Here is a 21,907-nt window from a genome sequence, read left to right on the forward strand (position 1 = left end):
CTTGGGACATCTGGGTCGGGCGTGGGGCTTTGGTCTCTGCGTTTGCAACCATCGCGCTGCTGGAGCGCAGCGACCTCGCAGGCTGTGAGCAGGGGCCGCGCCTGGGTGGTGAGGGTGGACAGAGGGAGACGGCGGCCACCGCTGGGCTGCGAACACGGCTCTCCGGGAGCTCCCGGCTGGAGTCGCGCGGCGGCGGAGGCGGCGTCGCGGGGCCTCTCTCAGCCTGGCCGCGTTTGGAGGTCTAAGGAGCTAGCATCTGCGGGTCCCACCGCGGTCGCGCGTCGCGCCCGAGTCAGGCCGTCTGGTCTCTGGGGTTTCGGGCGCGGTGGGAGAGGCTCGGGACCACAGTCCGAGTCCTGCGCCCTTACAGGTGTGAGGAGCCGCCGCGGAGAGAAGCGGGAATGGGCCCAAGGGCCCCGCCGCCCAGGCTCCACAGGGGCCGGGCACGTTGGGTGAGAAAGGAGAAAGGCGGTTGTGCCGCGGCCCCAGTTCTGCGTTCAGCCCAAGGCCAGGTGCAGCGGGACCCTGTGTTCTGGCTTCAGGTGCTGCTGCTGTCGTTGTCAGGGTTCCCCAGGAGGGCCCCTGGTCTGAGCAGGACGATGGCAGATGGGGACCCACCCTGTGCCTCCCGTCCTTCCAGGCAGGGGTGCTTAGTGCAGTGAGGAGGCCGCGAGCCTCTCAAAACCAGGTTTCCTGATGGCCGCGCGGACTCCCTTTGTTACGCCAGAAATTTCCGAGGTTGGTGCCCAGAAGAAAGGGCGTTCCCACAGCTCCGAGGGAGAAAGAAGGGCTGAGCAGGCTTCCTGTACCTGGAAAACCGATGTCCACCTGGCAGGGCTGTCGGCCGTGGGTTGGAGGTGGTGTGGAAGGGAGCGAGGTTACATGCCCCTTGGGACCGTCAGTAGTGGCCAAAGATGGAGCCACATATGAACATTTGCCCAGCATTTCTTGAGCACCTGCTCCGTGCTGGGCGTTGTTCTGGGGAGGAAGGGCACAGTTGTAGTCCCCATGCAGGTTGTAATTTAATTTGGGAGCTGAAACTCACCAGATGAAGCCAAGGATGAGCTGGCGAGCAGCGCTGAGTGCAGGATGGCCCGGGCTTCCCCGTGTCTGTGTGGCAGTCTCACAGGAGGGCACGGCTCATTGGCAGGCTTGTTGCAGTTGGGTGTGGCCCCTGGCGGGCTTGGAGCTTTGGCGTGAGCTTGGAGAGGGCATTAGGAAAATTGCAGGCATAGACGGGCAGGCTGGGGGGAGGGGAGGAGTGCTTGGAGCTCGCATGTGCCACCCTTGTGCTGACCATGGTTGGGGGTTTCACGGGGAGAGGGCTGGGCTCCTGCTCCCAGAGCCCCTGCTTCTTCATCGTCTCTTCCACAGAACTCCCTGGGTGATACCTGAACTTCCCTGGGAAGGGGGACAGGCCTGTGGGGTTGGTGTGAGGAGTGGTTCTCAGAGCTTCAGAAATGAGTGTAAGTGTTTGAGTCAAACAATCAAACCTCTACCCCAGCATTCCAACACTGCATATCAAAGGGAATTGGAGATGAGATTGTTTTCTTTGCTTTCCTCAGTTTGGGGTTTTGTGATGTTTTATTTCTATAGCTCAGATATGCAGACAAAAATATTAGGACCTAAACAAGCCATTATTCCTGCTTACCACAGTATCTTTCAGATTCATAAAAGACTCCCATGAGGGGCGGGTGCCTGGCACACTTGGTTAATCCTCTGCCTGCTTGCCGGCATCCCATGTGGGCTCCGGGTTCTAGTCCTGGTTGCTCCTTTTCCATCCAGCTCTCTGCTGTGGCCCCAGAAGGCAGTGGAGGGTGGCCCAAGTGCTTGGGCCCGCATGGGAGACCAGGAGGAAGCACCTGGCTCCTGGCTTTGGATCGGTGTAGTTCCTGCTGTGGCAGCCATTTGGGGGGTGAACCAACGGAAGGAAGACCTTTCTGTCTGTCTCTCTCTCACTGTCTAACTGTATCTGCCAAATAAATTTTTAAAAAAAGACTCCCATGAAATAATAACTTGCGAAATGTAAGGTGTATGTACACACTCCACAATGGGCAAATGTGTAAGTACAAGTTCCTGCTCTCTTTGACATCTGAAGAGCTTGTAGTTTGTCCATATCATTGAAGCAGTAAGCTGAAAGGGCAGGGTCTGTATCTGACTTGCTTTTTTTTTTTTTTTAAGATTTATTTATTTATTTGAAAGTCAGAGTTACAGAGAGGAGAGGCAGAGAGAGAGAGATCTTCCATCCGATGGTTCACTCCCCAATTGGCTGCAACGGCTGGAGCTGTGCCAATCCAAAGCCAGGAGCCAGGAGCTTCTTCTGGGTCTCCCATGTAGGTGCAGGGGCCCAAGGACTTGGGCCAGCTTCTACTGCTTTCCCAGGCCACAGCAGAGAGCTGTATTGGAAGAGGAGCAGCAGGACTAGAACCAGCACCCATAGGGGATGCTGGCACTTCAGCACATTGCACCACAGCGCTGGCCCCTCTGACTTGCTTTTTAACATCACTTGATGGTAATTGATATAATTGTTATAAGAGGAAATGAAGTGGTTACCATAAATTGTATCTGCAAATAGCATGGATGTTACTATTTTAAAATATGGAATCATTTTGGTTAGCATTTAACCTTTTGTAACATTGAATTTTGTTATAATCAGTTTTGTAACATTGAACCTTTCTTGGATAATTACATGTAAAATGTTACCATTTGTTCTTTAACATACCTTTTTTTTTTTTTTTTTTGAGAGGGAGAGATTGGCAAGAGAGAGGGAGCAATCTCATCTGCTAGTTTATTCCCCAAATGTCTGTAACCTTCCCTTGGCTGAAGCTGGTATCCAGGTTCAGGCGTGCCACATGAGGTAGAAGCCCTTTTACTTGAACCATTGTCACTGACTCCCAGGGTTTGCATTAGCAGGAGGTGGGAGTCAGGAGCCAGAGCTGGAAATCAAGCCCAGGAACTCTGATATGGGGTGCTGGTGGTTTTTTATTTTTATTTATTTATTTATTTATTTATTTTTTGAAGAGTGGACAGTGAGAGAGAGAGAGACAGAGAGAAGGGTCTTCCATTTCTGTTGGTTCACCTTCCAGTGGCCGCTGTGGCCGGCGCACTGCAGCCGAGCACTGCGCTGATCCTAAGGTAGGAGCCAGGTGCTTCTCCTGGTCTCCCATGGGATGCAGGGCCCAAGGACTTGGGCCATCCTCCACTGCACTCCTGGGCCACAGCAAAGAGCTGGCCTGGAAGAGGGGCAACCGGGACAGAATCCGGCGCCCTGACCAGGATTAGAACCCGGGGTGCCGGCGCCGCAGGCAGAGGATTAGCCTATTGAGCTGCGGTGCCGGCCGGTGCTGGTGTTTTAACCACTAAACCAAATGTCTACCCATATACTCTGGTTTGAAGATTGAAACTGTCATCTTTATATGCCATGTGTATCCCTAACTTTTCAAAAATTCAGCACATTGCTTTGATGGTTGTCTTTTTTTTTTTTTTTTTTTTTTTTTTTTTTTTTGACAGGCAGAGTGGACAGTGAGAGAGAGAGACAGAGAGAGAAAGGTCTTCCTTTTGCCGCTGGTTCACCCTCCAATGGCCGCCGCTGCAGCCGGCGCACCGCGCTGATCCTGGCAGGAGCCAGGAGCCAGGTGCTTTTCCTGGTCTCCCATGGGGTGCAGGGCCCAAGCACCTGGGCCATCCTCCACTGCACTCCCTGGCCATAGCAGAGAGCTGGCCTGGAAGAGGGGCAACCGGGACAGAATCCGGCGCCCCAACCGGGACTAGAACCCGGTTTGCCGGCGCCGCAAGGTGGAGGATTAGCCTATTGAGCCACGGCGCCGGCTTGATGGTTGTCTTTTTCAGACATATTTCTAGGAGTTCTTATGGCCTCAACTTTGTCCTCCACTATGAAAGTACAGGTTTAGAGGTAAATGTCTCATTTATTATTAAACTGATATAACCCTGGAGCTGGTGCTGTGGCTTAGCAGGTGAAGCCACCACGTGTGCCAGCATCCCATATGGTCGCTGGTTCAAGTCCCGGCTGCTCTATTTCTGATCCAGCTCTCTGCTATGGCCTGGGGAATCAGCAGAGGATGGCCCAAGTACTTGTATCCCTATACCCACATGGGAGACTTGGAAGAAACTCCTGGCTCCTGGCATGGAATCAGCCCAGCTGCAGCCATTGTGGCCATCTGGGGAATGAACCAACAGATGGCAGATCTCTCTTTCTCTCTGTAACTCTGCCTTTCAAATAAATAAATAAATAAATCTTTAAAAAAATAAAAATTTGTAGAACCTGAGGAGAAATTAAGAGGAGTGTATTTTCTTGGACCTTTTCTCAATTCAAATTCTGTTTTGTGTATTATGAAGTATTAATTCTAAATAGTTTTTTTTTTTAATTTAATTTAAATTTGGAAAGTACAACTTTTGGATTATAGTGGTTTTTCCCCCCATAACCTCCCTCCCACCCGCAAACCATCCCATCTCCTACTTCCTCTCCCATCTCTAAATTTTTTTTTTTTTTTTTTTGACAGGCATAGTTAGACAGTGAGAGTGAGAGACAGAGAGAAAGGTCTTCCTTCCATTGGCTCACCCCCCAAGTGGCTGCTACAGCCAGCACACTGAGCCGATCTGAAGCCAGGAGCCAGGTGCTTCTCCTGGTCTCCCATGGGGTGCAGGGCCCAAGCACTTGGGCCATCCTCCACTGCACTCCCTGGCCACAGCAGAGAGCTGGCCTGGAAGAGGAGCAACCGGGACAGAATCCGGCGCCCCAACTGGGACTAGAACCCGGGGTGCCGGCGCTGCAGGAGGAGGATTAGCCAAGTGAGCCACGGCGCTGGCCTCTAAACAGGTTTTAATACTGTATATTCATGGCTCTGTGAAAGGGAAATTACTATATTTGAGATCTCAGTCTCAGGGACTGAGTAATCATAAACTGTATGATGATATTGTTCAAATTTTTACAAAGGAAATAACTATTAGATTGATCTTAGAAAAATGTTTACATGTAAAAGTAGAAATGTTCCATCTTAAAATAATTTAAAAATATATTATGTTCATTTCTCCCAATGGTTTTAGGTAATGACATTTTTTAGACTTCTGTTTTGTCTGCTAGTGTTATTTAAGCAGATTTAACACAATTTCTGATGATTACAGAAGGGCATTTGCTTAGCTTTCCTTAGAGCTCTTAGGATTGATATGTAATCCCTTGTCCTCACTGTATCTAATGAGGCACCTGAAGAGCTGATTAAGTTTTAAGTCCTTAAAGCAATAAAAAGTACTTCAGTTATTACCTCTATTTAGTAACTCTCTTTGCTTCACCACTGTATGTTACTTATTGAACCAAAATTCACTAACATTAAATATTTTCATTTAGGCACTCCAGGATAGGACCTGATATGATTTAACCAATGGTACTAATATCCAATAAATAAGAGATTTATCAGTTACCATTTAGAGAGTTGCACAATTTGACTTCCATAGTTTTTACGGCATATTGTAGTTGGACAAGACCTTAGGGATCAAGGTATCTTGCATTCAATGCACTAATTCCTTTTGTAGCATCACTTCTTGATTTTACCTGACTGTTCATGGTGTTTGTGGTCCTTACCTTGAGAAGATCTTTTCCTAAATCTGCCTCCCAGGGTGGGCATTTGGCCTGGTGGTTGGCCCAGGTTCCAGTCCTAGCTCCACTCACAATTCTGCTTTCTTGCTAATGTGCACCCTGAGAGGCAGCAGTGATGGCTCAAGTGATTGGGTCCCTGCCACCCACCTGAGAGGCCTGGGTGGAGTTCCTGGCTCCTGGATTTGGCCTGATCAGGCCCTGACTGTTAAGGGCATTTGGCGAGTGAACAAGCAGATGGGAGCTCTCTGTGTCTCTCTCTCAAGTAAATAAAAATTTTTCAAAAAGAAAAAGACCTGCTTCCTTATTACTTCTGTCTGTAAGTTTTCATCCTGTTCCCTGAGTCCACACTCAGTATTGTTTCAGCATTGATTATCTTGTACTCATGGTAATTACTTATGATAGTATAAATGAAAGAAGACAGATATATTTGTGACTAACCGAAAAAAGTGATGGAACTATAGTAAGGTTTTAGGAAAAGAAGTAGGGAACTGCCTATGCTTTTTTTCTCTCAGTGGAGTAAGAAAAGAAAGAATGTTTGTGGACTAGATTAAATATGCTACAAAGGCTTCTTTTAAAATATATGTTTATTTATTTAAAAGTCAGAGATCTTGCATCCACTGATTCACTCTCCAAATGGCTGCAGTGGCTAGGGCTGGGCCAGACCAGAGCCAGGAGCTTCATTCGGGTCTCCCACATGAGTGGCAGGGGCCCAAAATGTTGGACCATCATTTGCTGCTTTCCCAGGTGCATTAGCAGGGAGCTGGATTAGAAACAGAGCAGCCAGGACTCCTGTGCAAGCAGCAGCGATGCTGGCACCACAGGAGTCTACTTCTGACCCAGTTAGTCTAGTGAAGCTGGAGGAGGGGATTCTGCATCTGAAGCAATGTACGTTAATGAAGAAAATAAAATTAGTTTTAATGTAGGTCATGGTATTTTAGGAGAAAATATAATGAGGCAAAGCATAATTGGACTCATGTTACAGGCAGAACATTTCTAGAAACAACATCTAGGAGCTAGTGCTGTGGCCTGCAGTGCCGCCGGCATCCCATATGGGTGCTGGTTCGAGTCCCAGCTGCTCCACTTCCAATCCAGTTCTGTGCTATGGCCTAAGAAAGCAGTGGAAGATGGCCCAGGTCCTTGGGCCCCTGCACCCATATAGGAGACCCAAAAAAAGACCCTGGCTCTTGGCTTCAGATTGGTGCAGCTCCGACCTTTGCGGCCAAATGGGGAGTGAACCAGCGGGTAGAAGACCCCTCTCTCTTTCTGCCTCTCCTTCTCTGTGTAATTCTGACTTTCTAATGAGCAAATAAATCATTTAAAAAAAAAAAAAACTTCTAAGGTTAAGCCACTAAGGAAAGTTCTTTTTGTTTTGTTACTTTGGTCTCCTGAGGTCACTGGTAACACAGGGTGAGGCGGCCTGTGATGCAGGAAGTCCAGGTACTTGTTGAGCAGTGTCCCATGAGAGCACCGAGGTGCTGAGGGTGGGAAGGAAGATGCTGTCGGCGAGGGAGAACAAGGACTGCATGTCGCCCTTTCTCATCTTCATGGTGTTTTCATGGTGACCACTGAAAATGTCATTGTTCTCTCTAGCTGTTATGGATACCAAGATAAAAGTTCATGCGTACATCTGTGTCAAACCCACTGATGACTTTGCTCATGAAATGATCACCTTTGGAGATGACAGCAAGGGGAGTGCTGCATGTTTGCCTCCACCTGCCTGGGCCTCTCCCCATCCCGCCTCCACAGTGGGACCTTGTTTCCAAATAGTCGCTAAGGACTGAGACAGAATTAGTGAAAGTTCAGATGGACCCTGGAGTCCATCCAGTCCAAACCACTCCGGCATGATGCTGTTAATGAGGAAATTCATTAGGCTCCCATCTTTGTCTTTTAACATTTTAACCTTTGGTAAGTTAATAAGTTTACTTTCACTTGTATCTGACACATAAAAATTGAATTTTTATGCAGTTATAAATCTTCTTGTGCATGTTTGACCTTTAGGGTGATGCTTGGGATGACCACATTCCATATGGTAATGCCTGGGTTTGAGTCCCAGCTCCACTAGTCTAGAATGGTCTAGTACTTGGGTCCCTGCCACCACATGGGAGACCTGGATTGAGTTCCTGACTCTTAGCTTAGCCTGGCCCAGTCTCAGATGTTGCAAGCATTTGGGAAACAAACCAGTGGCTGGGAGATTCTCTCCCTCTCTCTCTCTCTGTCTCTCTCTCTCTCTGTCTCTCCATCCACCTCTCAAATAAAATCAATAAACTAAAAGTGAAAAAAAAAAAAAACCTTTTTGGCGATCAAATCTATCATTATATAATCTTCCCAGGGTTAGGTTATAGTACAGATGTCTTTAGTTGATTACTGTTAAACTTTCAGAGTACTAAGAAGGTTAGAAATCCTCAAAAAGAATGTATCAGTTTGTTGATTTTGCCATCTGATGGCTACTAACTACAATGTTGAGTATGGATACTCAGCATTAATTTTTCCCGCATGTGATAGATAAATAGTGTAGTTCCACTGACCCAAGGATGTTCTCATTGGTTTTCTTGATGTTCTGATGGGATACGCCTATGAGGAAGAACTAAGGCCCAGGAAGGTTCTGAGTCTCAGCTGAAGTGAAGATTCCTTCCTGCTCAGTTTTTTGGGTAATGGTTTCTGGCTGCAACTCAGATGCTAAGTTAGGGCCACCTCATATCAAACCTGCTACCAGTCAGAACTGGAGCATGTGTGTGACAACAGCAAATGTGACTTCCATAGCCCAGGTTGCCCCAGCGGGTCTGCTGTGTAAGTGCCCAGAGGCAGCCTTTGGGATGGGTCTGGCTCAGGCTGCCCAAGCCGAGCAGAAGAACAGGTGGGCCCCAGGGTGACTGCTTGGTTCCAGAGCTCAATGAGGGTAGTAGACCTAAAGGTGTGAGAAGTGCACATGGAAGTCTGCACAGGGTGGATGGATCGTGGTGATCCATTTCTGGAAATGGCGTGAGACCAAGCCAGAGCCCCATTTGGTCCTGCGGAACTTGGAGTCTACAGATAATTCTCTCTCTCTCTCTCTTTTTTTTTTTTTTTTTTTTTTTTTTTTTTATTTGACAGATAGAGTTAGACAGTGAGAGTGAGAGACAGAGAGAAAGGTCTTCCTTTTTCCGTTGGTTCACCCCCAAAATGGCCACTGAGGCTGGTGCGCTGTGCCGATCCGAAGCCAGGAGCCAGGTGCTTCCTCCTGGTCTCCCATGCGGGTGCAGGGTCCAAGCACTTGGGCCATCCTCCACTGCCTTCCCGGGCCACAGCAGAGAGCTGGACTGGAAGAGGAGCAACCAGGACTAGAACCCGGTGCCGATATGGAATGCCGGTGCCACAGGCGGAGGATTAGCCAAGTGAGCCACGGCGCCGGCCCAATAATTCTCACTATTGGCAGGAAATGCCCTTCCTACTCTCTTCTTGAGGTTTTGAAAGCCCTTTTTTTGCCTTCTTGGAAGAGTTGATGCCTCCTGCGGCCCTGAAACCCTGGCAGCTCATGGCCTTGCTAGAAAAGGGCTAATGCTCCATATCTCCCTCACCTCCTTAGGAAAAAAAATTTTTTTCAGTTCCTCTGTTCCCTGAGATTCCATGTTCTCCCCAGAAATCCTGAGGCCAGAACATCTCTTGGTGAGGGGGATATTAGTGCATTTTGTAGACCTTAGAGTCTGGGAAGATGTCTGCTCTAACCAGTTAACATCACTGTTCCTTGTCTACCCATCCTCCTGCATGTTGGAATCCCTGATGTGTTTGGCTACTTACATTGGTTTCCTTCACACCACAGGTCCTCGCTGGTCCCAGGCATGCTGGAGGATGGGAAAACTGTCCTTGGATCTGTTTTCCTGGGTGTCATTGAGACATGTTTGGAAATGTTTGCAGGCACAATCATGTGTTACAGGCAGACAGGAGCTGGCAAGACATACACCATGACGGGGGCAGCTAAGAATTACAAGCACCGGGGGATCCTCCCTCGTGCCCTGCAGCAGGTAGAGAATGGGCTCACGGAGGGATGCCACGCAAGTCCCTTCTCTCTGCCGCAGATGCTGCCCATCCCAGGCCAGCTGCCAGAGAAGTGGGGTCCAGCCCTGGAAGGAGTTGCAGCTGGTGCTGGTACCAGAGACGGGACACACATGGCTAGGTGGTGGGGAATCAGGGGCCTCGGGAAACTGAGTTTCAGATTCTGACCCACAGCCACACTGAGCCTGCTTCCTCATTTGTGAAAGAGCTGACATGCTGATCGGCCTCGTGCTGCTCCACAGTCTGTGATCCTGTAATTAAGGACTTGGTGGTCCTAATCACGTTCCTTCCTGGTTTTAATAAGAATAAGGGCCCTGCAGAGCTTCCTTACCAGGCTGCTCTGGCTTCTTCCACTACCACAGCCTGAACCAAGACAAGAAGCAGAGCATGACCTCAGCTGTCAGAACTGTCAGCCCAGGGGTTCTGGAGATATAGCTGAAGACAGGGCTAGCTTGGGTTCTATGAATATCCTCTGGGTGGGGTGGGGGTGGGGGAGCCAGCACCATGGTGCAGTAGGTTAATTTTCCACCTGCGGTGCTGGCATCCCGTGTGGGTGCCGGTTCCAGTCCCAGCTGCTCCTCTTCCAATCCAGCTATCTGCTGTGGGCTGGGAAAGCAGTAGAAGATGGCCCAAGTCCTTGGGCCCCTGCACCCGTGTGGGAAACCTGGAAGAAGCTTCTGGCTCCTGGCTTTGGATCGGTGCAGCTCCAGCCATTGTGGCCATCTAGGGAGTGAACCAACAACAGAGGACCTTTCTCTCTGTCTCTCCCTCTAACTGTCTGTAACTCTACCTCTAATAAATTATATTTATTTTATATATATAAGGCCAGCTATATATAATATGTAGTATATTATATATATTATATATTACTATATAGTATAGTATATACTATATTACCTCCTCTGGTTGGAGTTAGAAGGCAAAAGGCCTCTCTTCAAGAGTGTCTTGGGCTTTGTGGCCCTGTCTTGCAAGAAGTGTAGACATCCCTCTAAAATGTAAGCCATCTATGCTTAGTTTTTAAAAACATTCATGGCTGGCGCCGCAGCTCACTAGGCTAATCCTCTGCCAGCACCCCGGGTTCTAGTCCCGGTTGGGGCACCGGATTCTGTCCCGGTTGCTCCTCTTCCTGTCCAGCTCTCTGCTGTGGCCTGGGAAAGCAGTGGAGGATGGCCCAAGTGCTTGGGCCCTGCACCCGCATGGGAGCCCAGGAGGAAGCACCTGGCTCCTGGCTTTGGATCAGTGCGTGCGCCGGCCGCAACGCGCCAGCCGCAGCGGCCACTGGAGGGTGAACCAACGGAAAAGGAAGACCTTTTTCTCTGTCTTTCTCTCACTGCCCACTCTGCCTGTCAATAAATAAATAAATAAATAAATAAAAACATTCATGTACTTCACTCTATCCGAATCTCCTTTGTGGATGGCAGGGACCCAAGTTCTTGAGCTGTCATCTGTTGTCACCCAGATGTATTAGCAAGGAAGCTAGATCAGAAGTGGAGTAGCTGGGACTCAAACTGGCATTCTGATACGGGATGGATGCTGGCATCCCAAAACAGGAACTTAACCCTCCACACAACAAAACTGGCTCCATGTTCTACTTTTTGAGGTCTGTCATATCACAGTGTCCAAACTTGTGTATCTCAGCATCTTACACTTTAGTAGTATAGCTCAGTGCCACACAATAGAAATATAACTCATATATGAAAGTTAGAGTTTTCTAGTAACCATATTTTAAAAATTAAAAATAGGGTCCAGTGTTGTGGTATAGTGGTTAAGCTGCTGCTTGCAGTGCTGATGTCCCACATGGGTTCCAGTTCAAGTCCTGGCTGCTCCACTTCCAATCCAGTTCCTTGGTTATGTGCCTGTGAATGCAGAAGATGGCCCAATTGCTTGGGCCCCTGCCACCCATGTGGGAGACTCAGATGAAGCTCCTAGCTCTTGACTTCCGCTTGGCCCAGTCCTGGCCATTGGCAGCACTGGGCAGTAAACCAGCAGATGGAAGATTCTTTCTGTCTCAACCTCTCTCTCTGTAATACTGCCTTTCAAATAAATAAATATTTAAAAATAATAAAAATTTAAATGGGTTAAATTAATCGCTACAATGTTTTATTAAACTCAATATACCTAAAATATAATTTTCATATATACAAGGGGTCTTCAAAGCATTCATGGAAAATATGTAGTATGAGAACACTGCATGAATTTCAGTAATGTTTATATCAAACTAAACTTGTTCAATTCCATTTTTTCACTTATTTATCCTCATAATCTAAAAACTTTTGAGGGGCCGGTGCTGTGGCATAGCAGGTAAAGTCACTGCTTGCAGTGACATTATCCCATATAGGCGCCTGTTCCAGTCTTGGCTGCTCCAATTCTGATTCAGCTCTCTGCTATGGCCTGGGAAAGCAGTAGAAGAAGACTGAAGTCTTTGGGCCCCTGCACCCACGTGGGAGATCCAGAGGAAGCTCCTGGCCCACGGCTTTGGATTGGCGCAGCTCTGGCCATTTTGGCCATCTGGGGAGTGAATCAGCGGATGAAAGACCTCTCTTTCTCTCTCTGCCTCTCTGTAACTCTACCCTTCAAATAAAAAAATAATTTTTTTTTTAAAAAGTCTTTTGAGTTTTGAGATATCTTATATTCTTTTCCTTTTCCTTTTTTTTTTTTTTTTTTTTTTTTTTTTGACAGGCAGAGTTAGACAGTGAGAGAGAGACAGAGAGAAAAGTCTTTCTTCTGTTGTTTCACCCCCCATATGGCTTCTACAGCTGGCATGCTGCGCCAATCTGAAGCCAGGAGCCAGGTGCTTCCTCCTGGTCTCCCATGTGGGTGCAGGGCCCAAGCACTTGAGCCATCCTCCACTGCCTTCCCAGGCCACAGCAGAGAGCTGGACAGGAAGAGGAGCCACCAGGACAGAATCTGGCGCCCCAACCGAGACTAAAACCCAGGGTACTGGTGCCGCAGGTGGAGGATTAGCCAAGTGAGCTGCAGAGTCGGCCTTATATTCTTTTTCTTTTCCTATATCTTTGAAATCCAGTGTGTATTTTATAGTTGGAACACAATTTAGACACTAAATATTCATGTAAAACATTTGATCTGTATTTAGATTTCATAAAATTTAGAACTGAATTAGTATATTTATATTCCCCAGTTCCAAACATATATACAAGTTTACCAATAACTGAACTGAGTGTCAGTTTTTAAGAAGATTTATTTATTTGTTTGAAAGGTAGAGTGACACGTAGAGAAGGAGAGACAGACAGAGGGAAATCTTCCATCCACTGTTTCACTCCTCAAATGGCCACAATAGCCAGGAGTGGGCCAGGCTAAAACCAGGAGCCTAGAACTCCATTCTGGTCTTACTCAAAGGCAGTAGGAGCCAGAGTACTTGGGCCATTATCCACTGCCTTCCTAGGAACATTAGCAGAAGCTGGATTCAAAGTGCTTAGTAGCCAGGATTTCAACCAGCACTCTGATGTGGGATACCAATTACAAGTGGTAGCTTAACTTGCTGTGCCATAACACCAGCCTCTCAGTTTTTGTTTTTTTTTTTTAAGTTTTATTTATTTTATTTGAAAGGCAGAGTTAAAAACAGGTTATCTTCGTCTGCCACTTCACTCCCCAAATGGCTGCAAAGGCTGGGCCTGGCCAGGCCAAAGCCAGGAGCTTCATTTGGGTCATCCACAGGGATGCAGGGGCCTAAGCACTTAGGCCTTTTTCTGTTGCTTTCCCAGGCACATTAGCATAGAGCTGTATCAGAAGTGGAGTAGCCAGGTCTTGAACCAGCATCCATACGATGCCACATTGTAGACCACTTTTTTTTTTTTAAGATTATTTGAAAGTCAGAATTAGACACACAGAGAGATCTTCCATCACCTGGCTCAATCCCCAGATGGCCACAACAGCTGGAGCCAAGAGCCAGGATCTTCTAGGTCTCCAACACTTGGTCTTCTTTCACTGCTTTTCCCAGGCCATTAGCAGGGAGCTGGATTGGAAGTGCAGCAGTTGGGACTCAAACTGGCACCCATTTGGGATGCCAGTGTTGCAGACAGTAGCTTAACTCACTATGCCCTGATGCCAGAAAGACTTATTTATTTAGAAAAGTTACAGAGTCAGAGGGAGACAGATCTTCCACTGCTAGTTCATACTTCAGATGGCTGCAATGGCCAGGGCTGGACCAGGCTGAAGCTAGGAGCTTCATCCAGGTCTCCCACAGTGGGTGGCAGGGGCCCCAAACACTTGGGCTATCTTCTGCTGCTTTTCCCAGGCTGTGTAATTATTTCTTTTAAATTTTTTATTTGGGGCCAGCACTATCATGTAGCGGGTAAAGCTGCTGCCTGTAGTGCCGGCATCCCATATGAGGGCTGTTTCGAGTCCCAGCTGCTCTACTTCTGATCCAGATCTCTGCTATGGCCTGGGAAGTAATGGAAGATGGCCCAAGTCTTTGGGCTCCTGGACCCTCATGGGAGACCCAGAAAAAACTCCTGGCTTCGGATTGGCCCAGCTCTGGCCATTATTGCAGCCATTTGGGGAGTGTACCAGCAGATAGAAGACTCTCTCTCTCTCTCTCTCTCTCTCTGCCTCTGCAACTCTGCCTTTCAAATAAATAATAAACAAGTCTTTTAAAAATTAGTCTGCTAAAAAAAAAAAATTAGTCTGCTGTGGCTGGTGTTGTGGCGCAGCAGGTTAAACCTCCACCTTTTTTTTTTTTTTTTTTTTTTTTTTTTTTTTTTTTTTTGACAGGCAGAGTGGGCAGAGAGAGAGAGACAGAGAGAAAGGTCTTCCTTTACCATTGGTTCACCCACTCTGGTGCACCGCGCTGATCCAAAGGCAGGAGCCAGGTGCTTATCCTGGTCTCCCATGGGGTGCAGGGGCCAAGGACTTGGGCCATCTTCCACTGCACTCCCTGGCCACAGCAGAGAGCTGGACTGGAAGAGGGGCAACCAGGACAGAATCCGGTGTGCCGGCACTGCAAGGCGGAGGATTAGCCTATTGAGCCACGAAACCTCCACCTTTAATGCAGGTATCCCATATGGGGACTGATTCAAGACCTGGCTGCTATACTTCCAATCCAGCTCCCTGCTAATGCACTTGGGAAAGCAGGAAAAGATGGCCCAAGCGCTTGAGCCCCTGCACCCACGTGGGAGACCTGGAAGAAACTCCTGGCTCCTGGCTTTGGCCTGGCCCAGTCCTGGCCATTACGGCCATCTGGAGAGTGAATTACTGGATGGAGGATCTCTCTCCCCTTCTTTCTCTGTCTTTCCTCTTCTCTATGTAACTCTGCCTTTCAAATAAATAATAAATCTTTAAAAATAATAATCTGCTATAGATTTATTGAATTTTAAGTCCCACCTACGGTTGGTTTGGTCAGACTAGACCAAATGATTACATGGCTTTATATGGCCCGTGAGCCACATGTTCCCCACTCAATTAGGGAGTGAACTAGAAAATGGGAGATCTCTGTCTCTCTGTGTCTCACTCTCTCTATGCCTCTCCCTTAAAAATAAATAAAAAATCTTTAAATATTTATTTTTTATTTATTTGAAAGGCAGAGTTATAGAGAGGCAGAGGCAGATGAAGAGGTCTTCCATCCCAAAGGGGCCCAAGCACTTGGGCCATCTTTCACTGCTTTCCTAGGCCATAGCAGAGAGCTGGATTGCAAATGGAACAGCCAGGACTTGAACTGGTGTCCATCCATATGGGATGCCTACACTGCAGGCAGAGGCTTTACCCGCTATGGCACGGCACTGGTCCCAGACTTTTTTTTTTTTTTTTTTTTTTTTTTTTTTGGTTTATAAAATGTAACTTTATGTTCTGTTGTTACATAGGGCATAACATTTTCACAAGGCTTTTTTGGGACTACAGTCAGTGATTAGCAACACAAAATAGTGGTCCCACTCTCTAAGCAACAATCACTAGACAAATTGGTCACCTCCTCACCTGTGCACAGATCTGCATGGAAAAGTACTGAAGTTTGGACGTGGACTGGCGCTCTTTAGCTTCCCTTGCTAGTGTGTTCAGAAATGATATGCACTTTAATTTGCCAAAGCAATGCTTGTATTCTGGCAGCAACATGCTACTTCTATTACATAGTAAAGTGAATACCAGAACTACAAAGGCAGGAGGTGCAAGAGAATTTTTATTGGGAGGGAAATTGTCAACTCAAACAGCAGCAAACAAAAAGTAAATAAGAAAACTCCCTGTTGTCATCTATCCGTGTCCTCTGTGATCTGATGCAGGAGGCATTCTAATTTGTGACCCCCAGCCCAGAACTGTCAAGTGCTTTTCTACTCAATCTAATTCTTACCGATTCCTACTAAGAAGGAATACATGGGGGCTAGCACCGTGGCGCACTTGGCTAATCCTTCACCTGTGGTGCCGTTATCCCATATGAGCACTGGGTTCTAGTCCTGGTTGCTCCTCTTGCAATACAGCTCTCTGCTGTGAGTGGGAAAGCAGTGGAGGATGGCCCAAGTGCTTGGGCCCTGCACCTGCATGGGAGACCAGGAAGAAGCACCTGGCTCCTGGCTTCGGATGGACGTAGCTTCAGCCATGGCAGCCATTTGGGGAGTGAACCAACAGAAGGAAGACCTTTCTTACTGTATCTCTCACTGTGTGTAACTCTACCTGTCAAATAAATAAATAAAAAATCTTTTTTTTTTTTTTTTTTTTTGGACAGGCAGAGTGGACAGTGAGAGAGAGACAGAGAGAGAAAGGTCTTCCTTTGCCGCTGGTTCACCCTCCAATGGCCGCCGCTGCAGCCGGCGCACCGCGCTGATCTTGGCAGGAGCCAGGATCCAGGTGCTTTTCCTGGTCTCCCATGGGGTGCAGGGCCCAAGCACCTGGGCCATCCTCCACTGCACTCCCTGGCCATAGCAGAGAGCTGGCCTGGAAGAGGGGCAACCGGGACAGAATCCGGCGCCCCAACCGGGACTAGAACCCGGTGTGCCGGCGCCGCAAGGTGGAGGATTAGCCTATTGAGCCACAGCGCCGGCTCAAAAAATCTTTTAAAAACATAAAAAAAGAAGGAATACATGAAGAGCATGGGAAAGCTGCTCACTGAAAGGAAACCCCTGAAGAAGAATAATGGAGGGAATGTAGAAATTAAGAAGTTATGCAGAACATCCTTTGAATTGTAATTAACTACATTTTCATATCTTCACAGTAATACAAAACACACTCAGTTGCAGCTGGTTCAGATTACTTAAATACCAGATACATTTTTAGTCCTCTATGTAAGTGTTTGGAAGTTACTTATGTTTACATGAAATGAAGCTATTAATACTTTTCTACAGCAGTAACTGCACACGAGGAAGGCCAAGACAGACACAGACCAAGGAATGGAGTTTTCCTAAAGTTGCAGTGTGAAAGGACTATAAACAGCTGCCTTCCTACACATGAGCAGGCTTCTCTGCTATAGGAAGTCCAAGTGGAGGAAGGAATGGAGATGTGTAAAAAGGTTTTTTGAAGGGAAGGAGGATGATGCCCTGTGTCCATTTAGTTTTCCGCCCCTCTGCTGCTCTGTCTGATGTCCATAATGTTAAATTGTCTCTAAGCAACTGCATGAGGGTGCTCTCTTTGTAGGAGTCTTCATTAAGTGTGTCGAGTTCTGCAATGGCCTCATCAAAAGCTGTTTAAGTCATTGTGCAGGCAAGCTCTGGGTTATTAAGGATCCCATAGTAAAATACAGAAATGTCCAGAGCCAGCCCCAGGCAGATTGGGTGTGTGGGTTGCATCTCTTTCTTGCTCATAACAAATGCCTCTTGGTAAGCTCCATGGGAATTATCTATCGTTTGTTTTTGATCATCACCACATGCAACTTCAGCAAGGTACCCGAAGTAATCTCCCTTCATTTTCAGATAGAAGACCTTACTCTCTGGATTAGTTGCATTGGCTATCAAATACTTCTCCAACAACTGCAGCACCGAGGTGCAGATGGACCGCAGCTCCGACTCCACCTTCTCCCGGTAGTCCTTGCTGAGCTGCAGTTTCTTGTCGGAGGTATGGGTCTTCTGCAGGAAGCTCGAGATGACCCTCCCGGCGGACCCGGCGGACCGGCTCAAGAAGGCCCCCAACCATGTTCTTGTAGGCCACTGAGCGCAGATTGCGCTCCTCATTGGACAGCTCAGTGTCCTGCTCCATCACGGCCTTCACGAAGGTGGCCATGTCATTGTAGCGCTCAGCCTGCTCGGCCAGTTTGACCTGGATCAGCTCCGTCTTCTCCATGGCGGTTGCCGTGCACGAGTGGGTTGGGACGAGGGCCTCCATGAGGGCTTCACATCTTGGCGGCCATGATGCGAGTCCCCCAGACTAATTTTTAAGTTGATAATTTTGTATGGCCCCCAAGTGATGTAATAAATATCCCAACGGCCCTAGGAAGGAAAAGGGTTCCCCACAGGAGGTGAACGAAGGGAAGGGAAGGGAGAAGCCTTGTAGACTGCTGTGCAGTACAAAGTTCAGCATGGCTGCTATGACTTCTTGAGCCAAAGTCAACCAAAAATAATAGATCCAAACTAACATCCTTGCCATACTCAGTCATTGCTAGAAGCATTGCTGGGGTGACTTAACACACATTTATTATTTCACAGATCCTATGGGTCAGGAGTCCAGGCACAGAGAGGGCAGGTCCTCTAATGGGTGTTATCACAAGGCTGCAACCAATGTTTGTTTGATCTGTGTTTCTTTCACTAGCCTGGGACCTTCTTCGAAACTTGCATGGTTGTGGGCAGAATATGGTTTCTTGCAATTCTAGGATTAAAGTTCCATTTGCTTGATGGTTGTCAGCTGGAGCTTCTCTCAGCTCCAAGAGTCTTCTCACAGTAATAGTGGCTACAGTAATATTATAGCACACATTCCTTGCACCCAGTTCCCCATGGAACAACGTGGTGAGGGCAGGTACAACGTGTTTATGGAGGGGATAGGTATCTGCACTACTGGAGAGGATAGGAGCTGGCACTAACTGGAGAGGATAGGAGCTGGCACATTCATCCTATTTCCCCTCTGTGCAGCAAAGAAGATTGAAAGGTGAGAGGAAGAGAGGGAGGGAGGAAAAGAGGAGAAGAGAAAGCACACTTTGATTATGGAATGTAAGCAAATCCTCTTTTGAGAAAGAAAGGGAAGGCCCCCATCCTGGAATGTAAGCATTTGGCTATTCTGGAGAAAGATTTTATCTCCCACTGAGTGGGAACAGATGGCTTGGGTGAGTAGATGGCCTGGGAGTAGAGGGAATTAGAGGAGGAGACAAGTGGCTCCAAGTCTACCTTCCTTAGAATGTGAATAAAACAAATTGTCCTGGGGTGTGTGAGGAGACATTATCTTCATGTCAGCTCCATTGCTTAGAGCCACAGGGGGAATCCAGGGAGGCTTTCCTTAAAGCAGATGCCCTCAGGACAGTGAGAGCCCTGGTTGTTGTTTATAGTCCCTGGATTCACACCTGCTTTCCGCCTGGCCCTTGGATACATCCTTTACTTTCTTACAATATCAGACTTTCATTCAAAAGAAAACTTTGAATATCTGTCTATCAACTTTAGGTGTTTTGTAGTAGGAGGGTTTCTAAATACTTAGTCCATTGTATCATTGAAAATGGAAGCCTCCACCTTTTTTGGGCTGAGATACAATGCAAAAGGTGTAGGATTTAGAACTGAAGACCTGGGGCTTAATTCCAGGTGTTTTTTTTTAAAGCTATGAAGCCTTAGCAAATAATTTTTCCCAAGTCCCAGTTTACTAATCTGTAAAAGTGGAGACATAATAACACCTATCCCAAAAGGTTGTTCTGGGGCTGGCATTGTAGTGCAGTGAGCTAAGCTGCTGCCTACGACACCAGCATGCTGTTAAGAGTGCTTGTTAAGTCTCAGCAGCTCCACTTCCCATCCAGTTCCCTTCTAATATGTCTGGGAAGGTAGCGGAAGATGGCCTAGTATTTGGGCCCCTGCCACCCATATGGGAGACCCAGAGAGAGCTCTGGGCTCCTGGCTTCAGCCTGCACCAGCTTCAACTCTTGCATTTGGGATTGAAGCAGTAAATGAAAGATTCTCTCTGTATCTCTCTACCTCCCTCCCTCTTCCTCTTCTCTATCACTGTTCCTTCAAAACAAAAACAAAAAGCTGGTCTGAAAATCAGATAGGATCATATATTCCAAGCATCTAGTCCAGGGCTTAGCACACAGCAAGTACGCCGTGGAGCTGTTCAGAAGCCTGATGGGTACTGCATGAGCACTTGGTTAGTAGCAATAATTCCTCAATCCTTAATGCCTTCCAGGACTGTGACCTTGCTGAGCTCTGATGATAAAACGACAGATGCGAGGCCCAAAGATGTTTCCTGTGGGGTGTGGAAGAGAATGGGAAAAACCCATGACAACCATGGCACAGTGTGAGCCATGTTCCGGGAGTGACAGGCAATGGATGGATGTGGGCCAGGGTGGGGGAGTCGGCAGAGGGCTCCTCTGGAGGAAAGGGAACTTCCTGTGACCTTTGGAAGTACTCATGAGCCAGAAAGGCAAGGGAAGGGGTCTGAAGAACAAACATGCAGTGACTCCTGTACTTTCAGCGAGTAAACAGGATTTATAGAAGAGGTGGACAGTGAGGAGCTGTAGAGGTGGAACTACAGAATCCCCCCATCCATAGCTCCACAGTCCTCCTTGGCAGGTGCTCTCCTCTCCCCCAGGGGTCATGACATCCCTTCTTAAGGCTTGTTCTCAGCATTTTTTCTCATGGATCTTTAAGGAAATAGGAGTCCATCCCATCAGGACTTTTTTTCTCTAAGAACAGTCATTTCTACCACACTCCCTTTTAAGTGTACCCTGGTCATAGACCCCAGGGCTGTGAATTGAAAGCAAGATCCTGCTGTCCCTGTACAAATACAAAATCTTTCTTTTTTATTTTTATTTTTTAAAGGTTTTATTTATTTGAGAGGCAGAATTATACAGAGAGAGACAGAGAGAAGGTAAAAATTATTTCTTTTTTCTAATTTTTAAAAGTAATACATATGGGCCGGCGCCACGACTCAATAGGCTAATCCTCCACCTAGCGGCGCTGGCACACCGGGTTCTAGTCCTGGTTGGAGCGCCGGATTCTTTCCCAGTTGCCCCTCTTCCAGGACAGCTCTCTGCTACAGCCCGGGAAGCCAGTGGAGGATGGCCCAAGTGCTTGGGCCCTGCACCCCATGGGAGACCAGAAGAAGCACCTGGCTCCTGCCTTCGGATTGGCGCGGTGCGCTGACCGCAGCACACCAGCCGCGGTGGCCATTGGCAAAAAGGAAGACCTTTCTCTCTGTGTCTCTCACTCACTATCCACTCTGCCTGTCACCAAAAAAAAAAAAAAAAAAAAAAAAAAAAAAAAAAAAAAAAGTAATACATATGCATTGGAAAAAATTGAAAGAACACAAACTGCATAAAAAGGAAAAAAAAATCCTATATACCTTAACCCAGGAGCAACTATTACTAACATCTTGGTAGCAACATTCTGCTAATCTCTTCTGCGTTTTTGCCTTTTTTAGATCAAACCATGATGTATTTTGGATTCCACATTTGTCTTGTCAGTATACTTCTCAGTATTTTCCTGGCTGCCTGATACTGTACCACCCTGAGCAATCATTCGTTAACTGTTGGATATGCAGGCTGCTTCCAATACACTACTCATGAACATTCTAAAGGCCTTGATTCTTACTGTCCCCCTGCTTTTCGGGAAGCCGTACCAATTCACACATCCTCAACAGCAGGGGAAAGCAGGGATGCAGACTCCAATTTGTCTCCCGTTTTAGTAGTGTGAAATGGAAGCTTGCCTGGAAGGTCCAGCTGCTGGCAGTGATCTGACATCCCTCCTACAGCTACTGATGTCACTGAAAAATGACCCAGGGGACAGTGTTATGGCATAGCAGGCAAATGATGCTGGCATCCCACATGGGCACCAGTTCAAGTCTCAGCTGCTCCAGTTGCAATCCACCAGCCTGCTAATGTGCCTGGGAAAGCAGCAAAGAATGGTCCAAGTGCTTGGACTCCTGCCACCCATGCGGAAAACCTAGAAGCTCCTGGCTCCTGGCTCCTGGCTTCAGTCTGGCCCAGCCCTGGCTGTTGTGGTCATTTGGGGAGTGGGCCAGCAGATGAAAGATCTCTTTCTGTGTCTCCCTCTAACTGTCTGTCTGTCTTTTTTTTCTTTTTAATATTTTATTTATTTATTTGAAAGAGTTACACGGAGAGAGGAGAGGCAGAGAGAGAGAGAGGTCTTCCATCCAATGGTTCACTCCCCAATTGGCCACAATGGCCGGACCTGCGCCCATCTGAAG

At 47.5% G+C, this 21,907-nt stretch overlaps 1 long non-coding RNA gene and 1 pseudogene across 1 annotated transcript; one reads left to right on the forward strand and one right to left on the reverse strand.

The window, feature by feature from the left end:
* Positions 1-2,390: 2,390 nt before the first annotated feature.
* LOC138844109 (uncharacterized) lies at positions 2,391-18,212 on the forward strand. Its single transcript, XR_011379565.1, has 2 exons — positions 2,391-16,086; positions 16,590-18,212. It is a non-coding gene; the product is annotated as an uncharacterized lncRNA (long non-coding RNA).
* Positions 16,759-21,907, reverse strand: part of LOC138844108 (14-3-3 protein theta pseudogene) — a 36,113-nt pseudogene continuing 30,964 nt past the window's right edge.

Source organism: Oryctolagus cuniculus, chromosome 10 (assembly GCF_964237555.1).
Source record: "Oryctolagus cuniculus chromosome 10, mOryCun1.1, whole genome shotgun sequence".
Taxonomy (NCBI): domain Eukaryota; kingdom Metazoa; phylum Chordata; class Mammalia; order Lagomorpha; family Leporidae; genus Oryctolagus; species Oryctolagus cuniculus.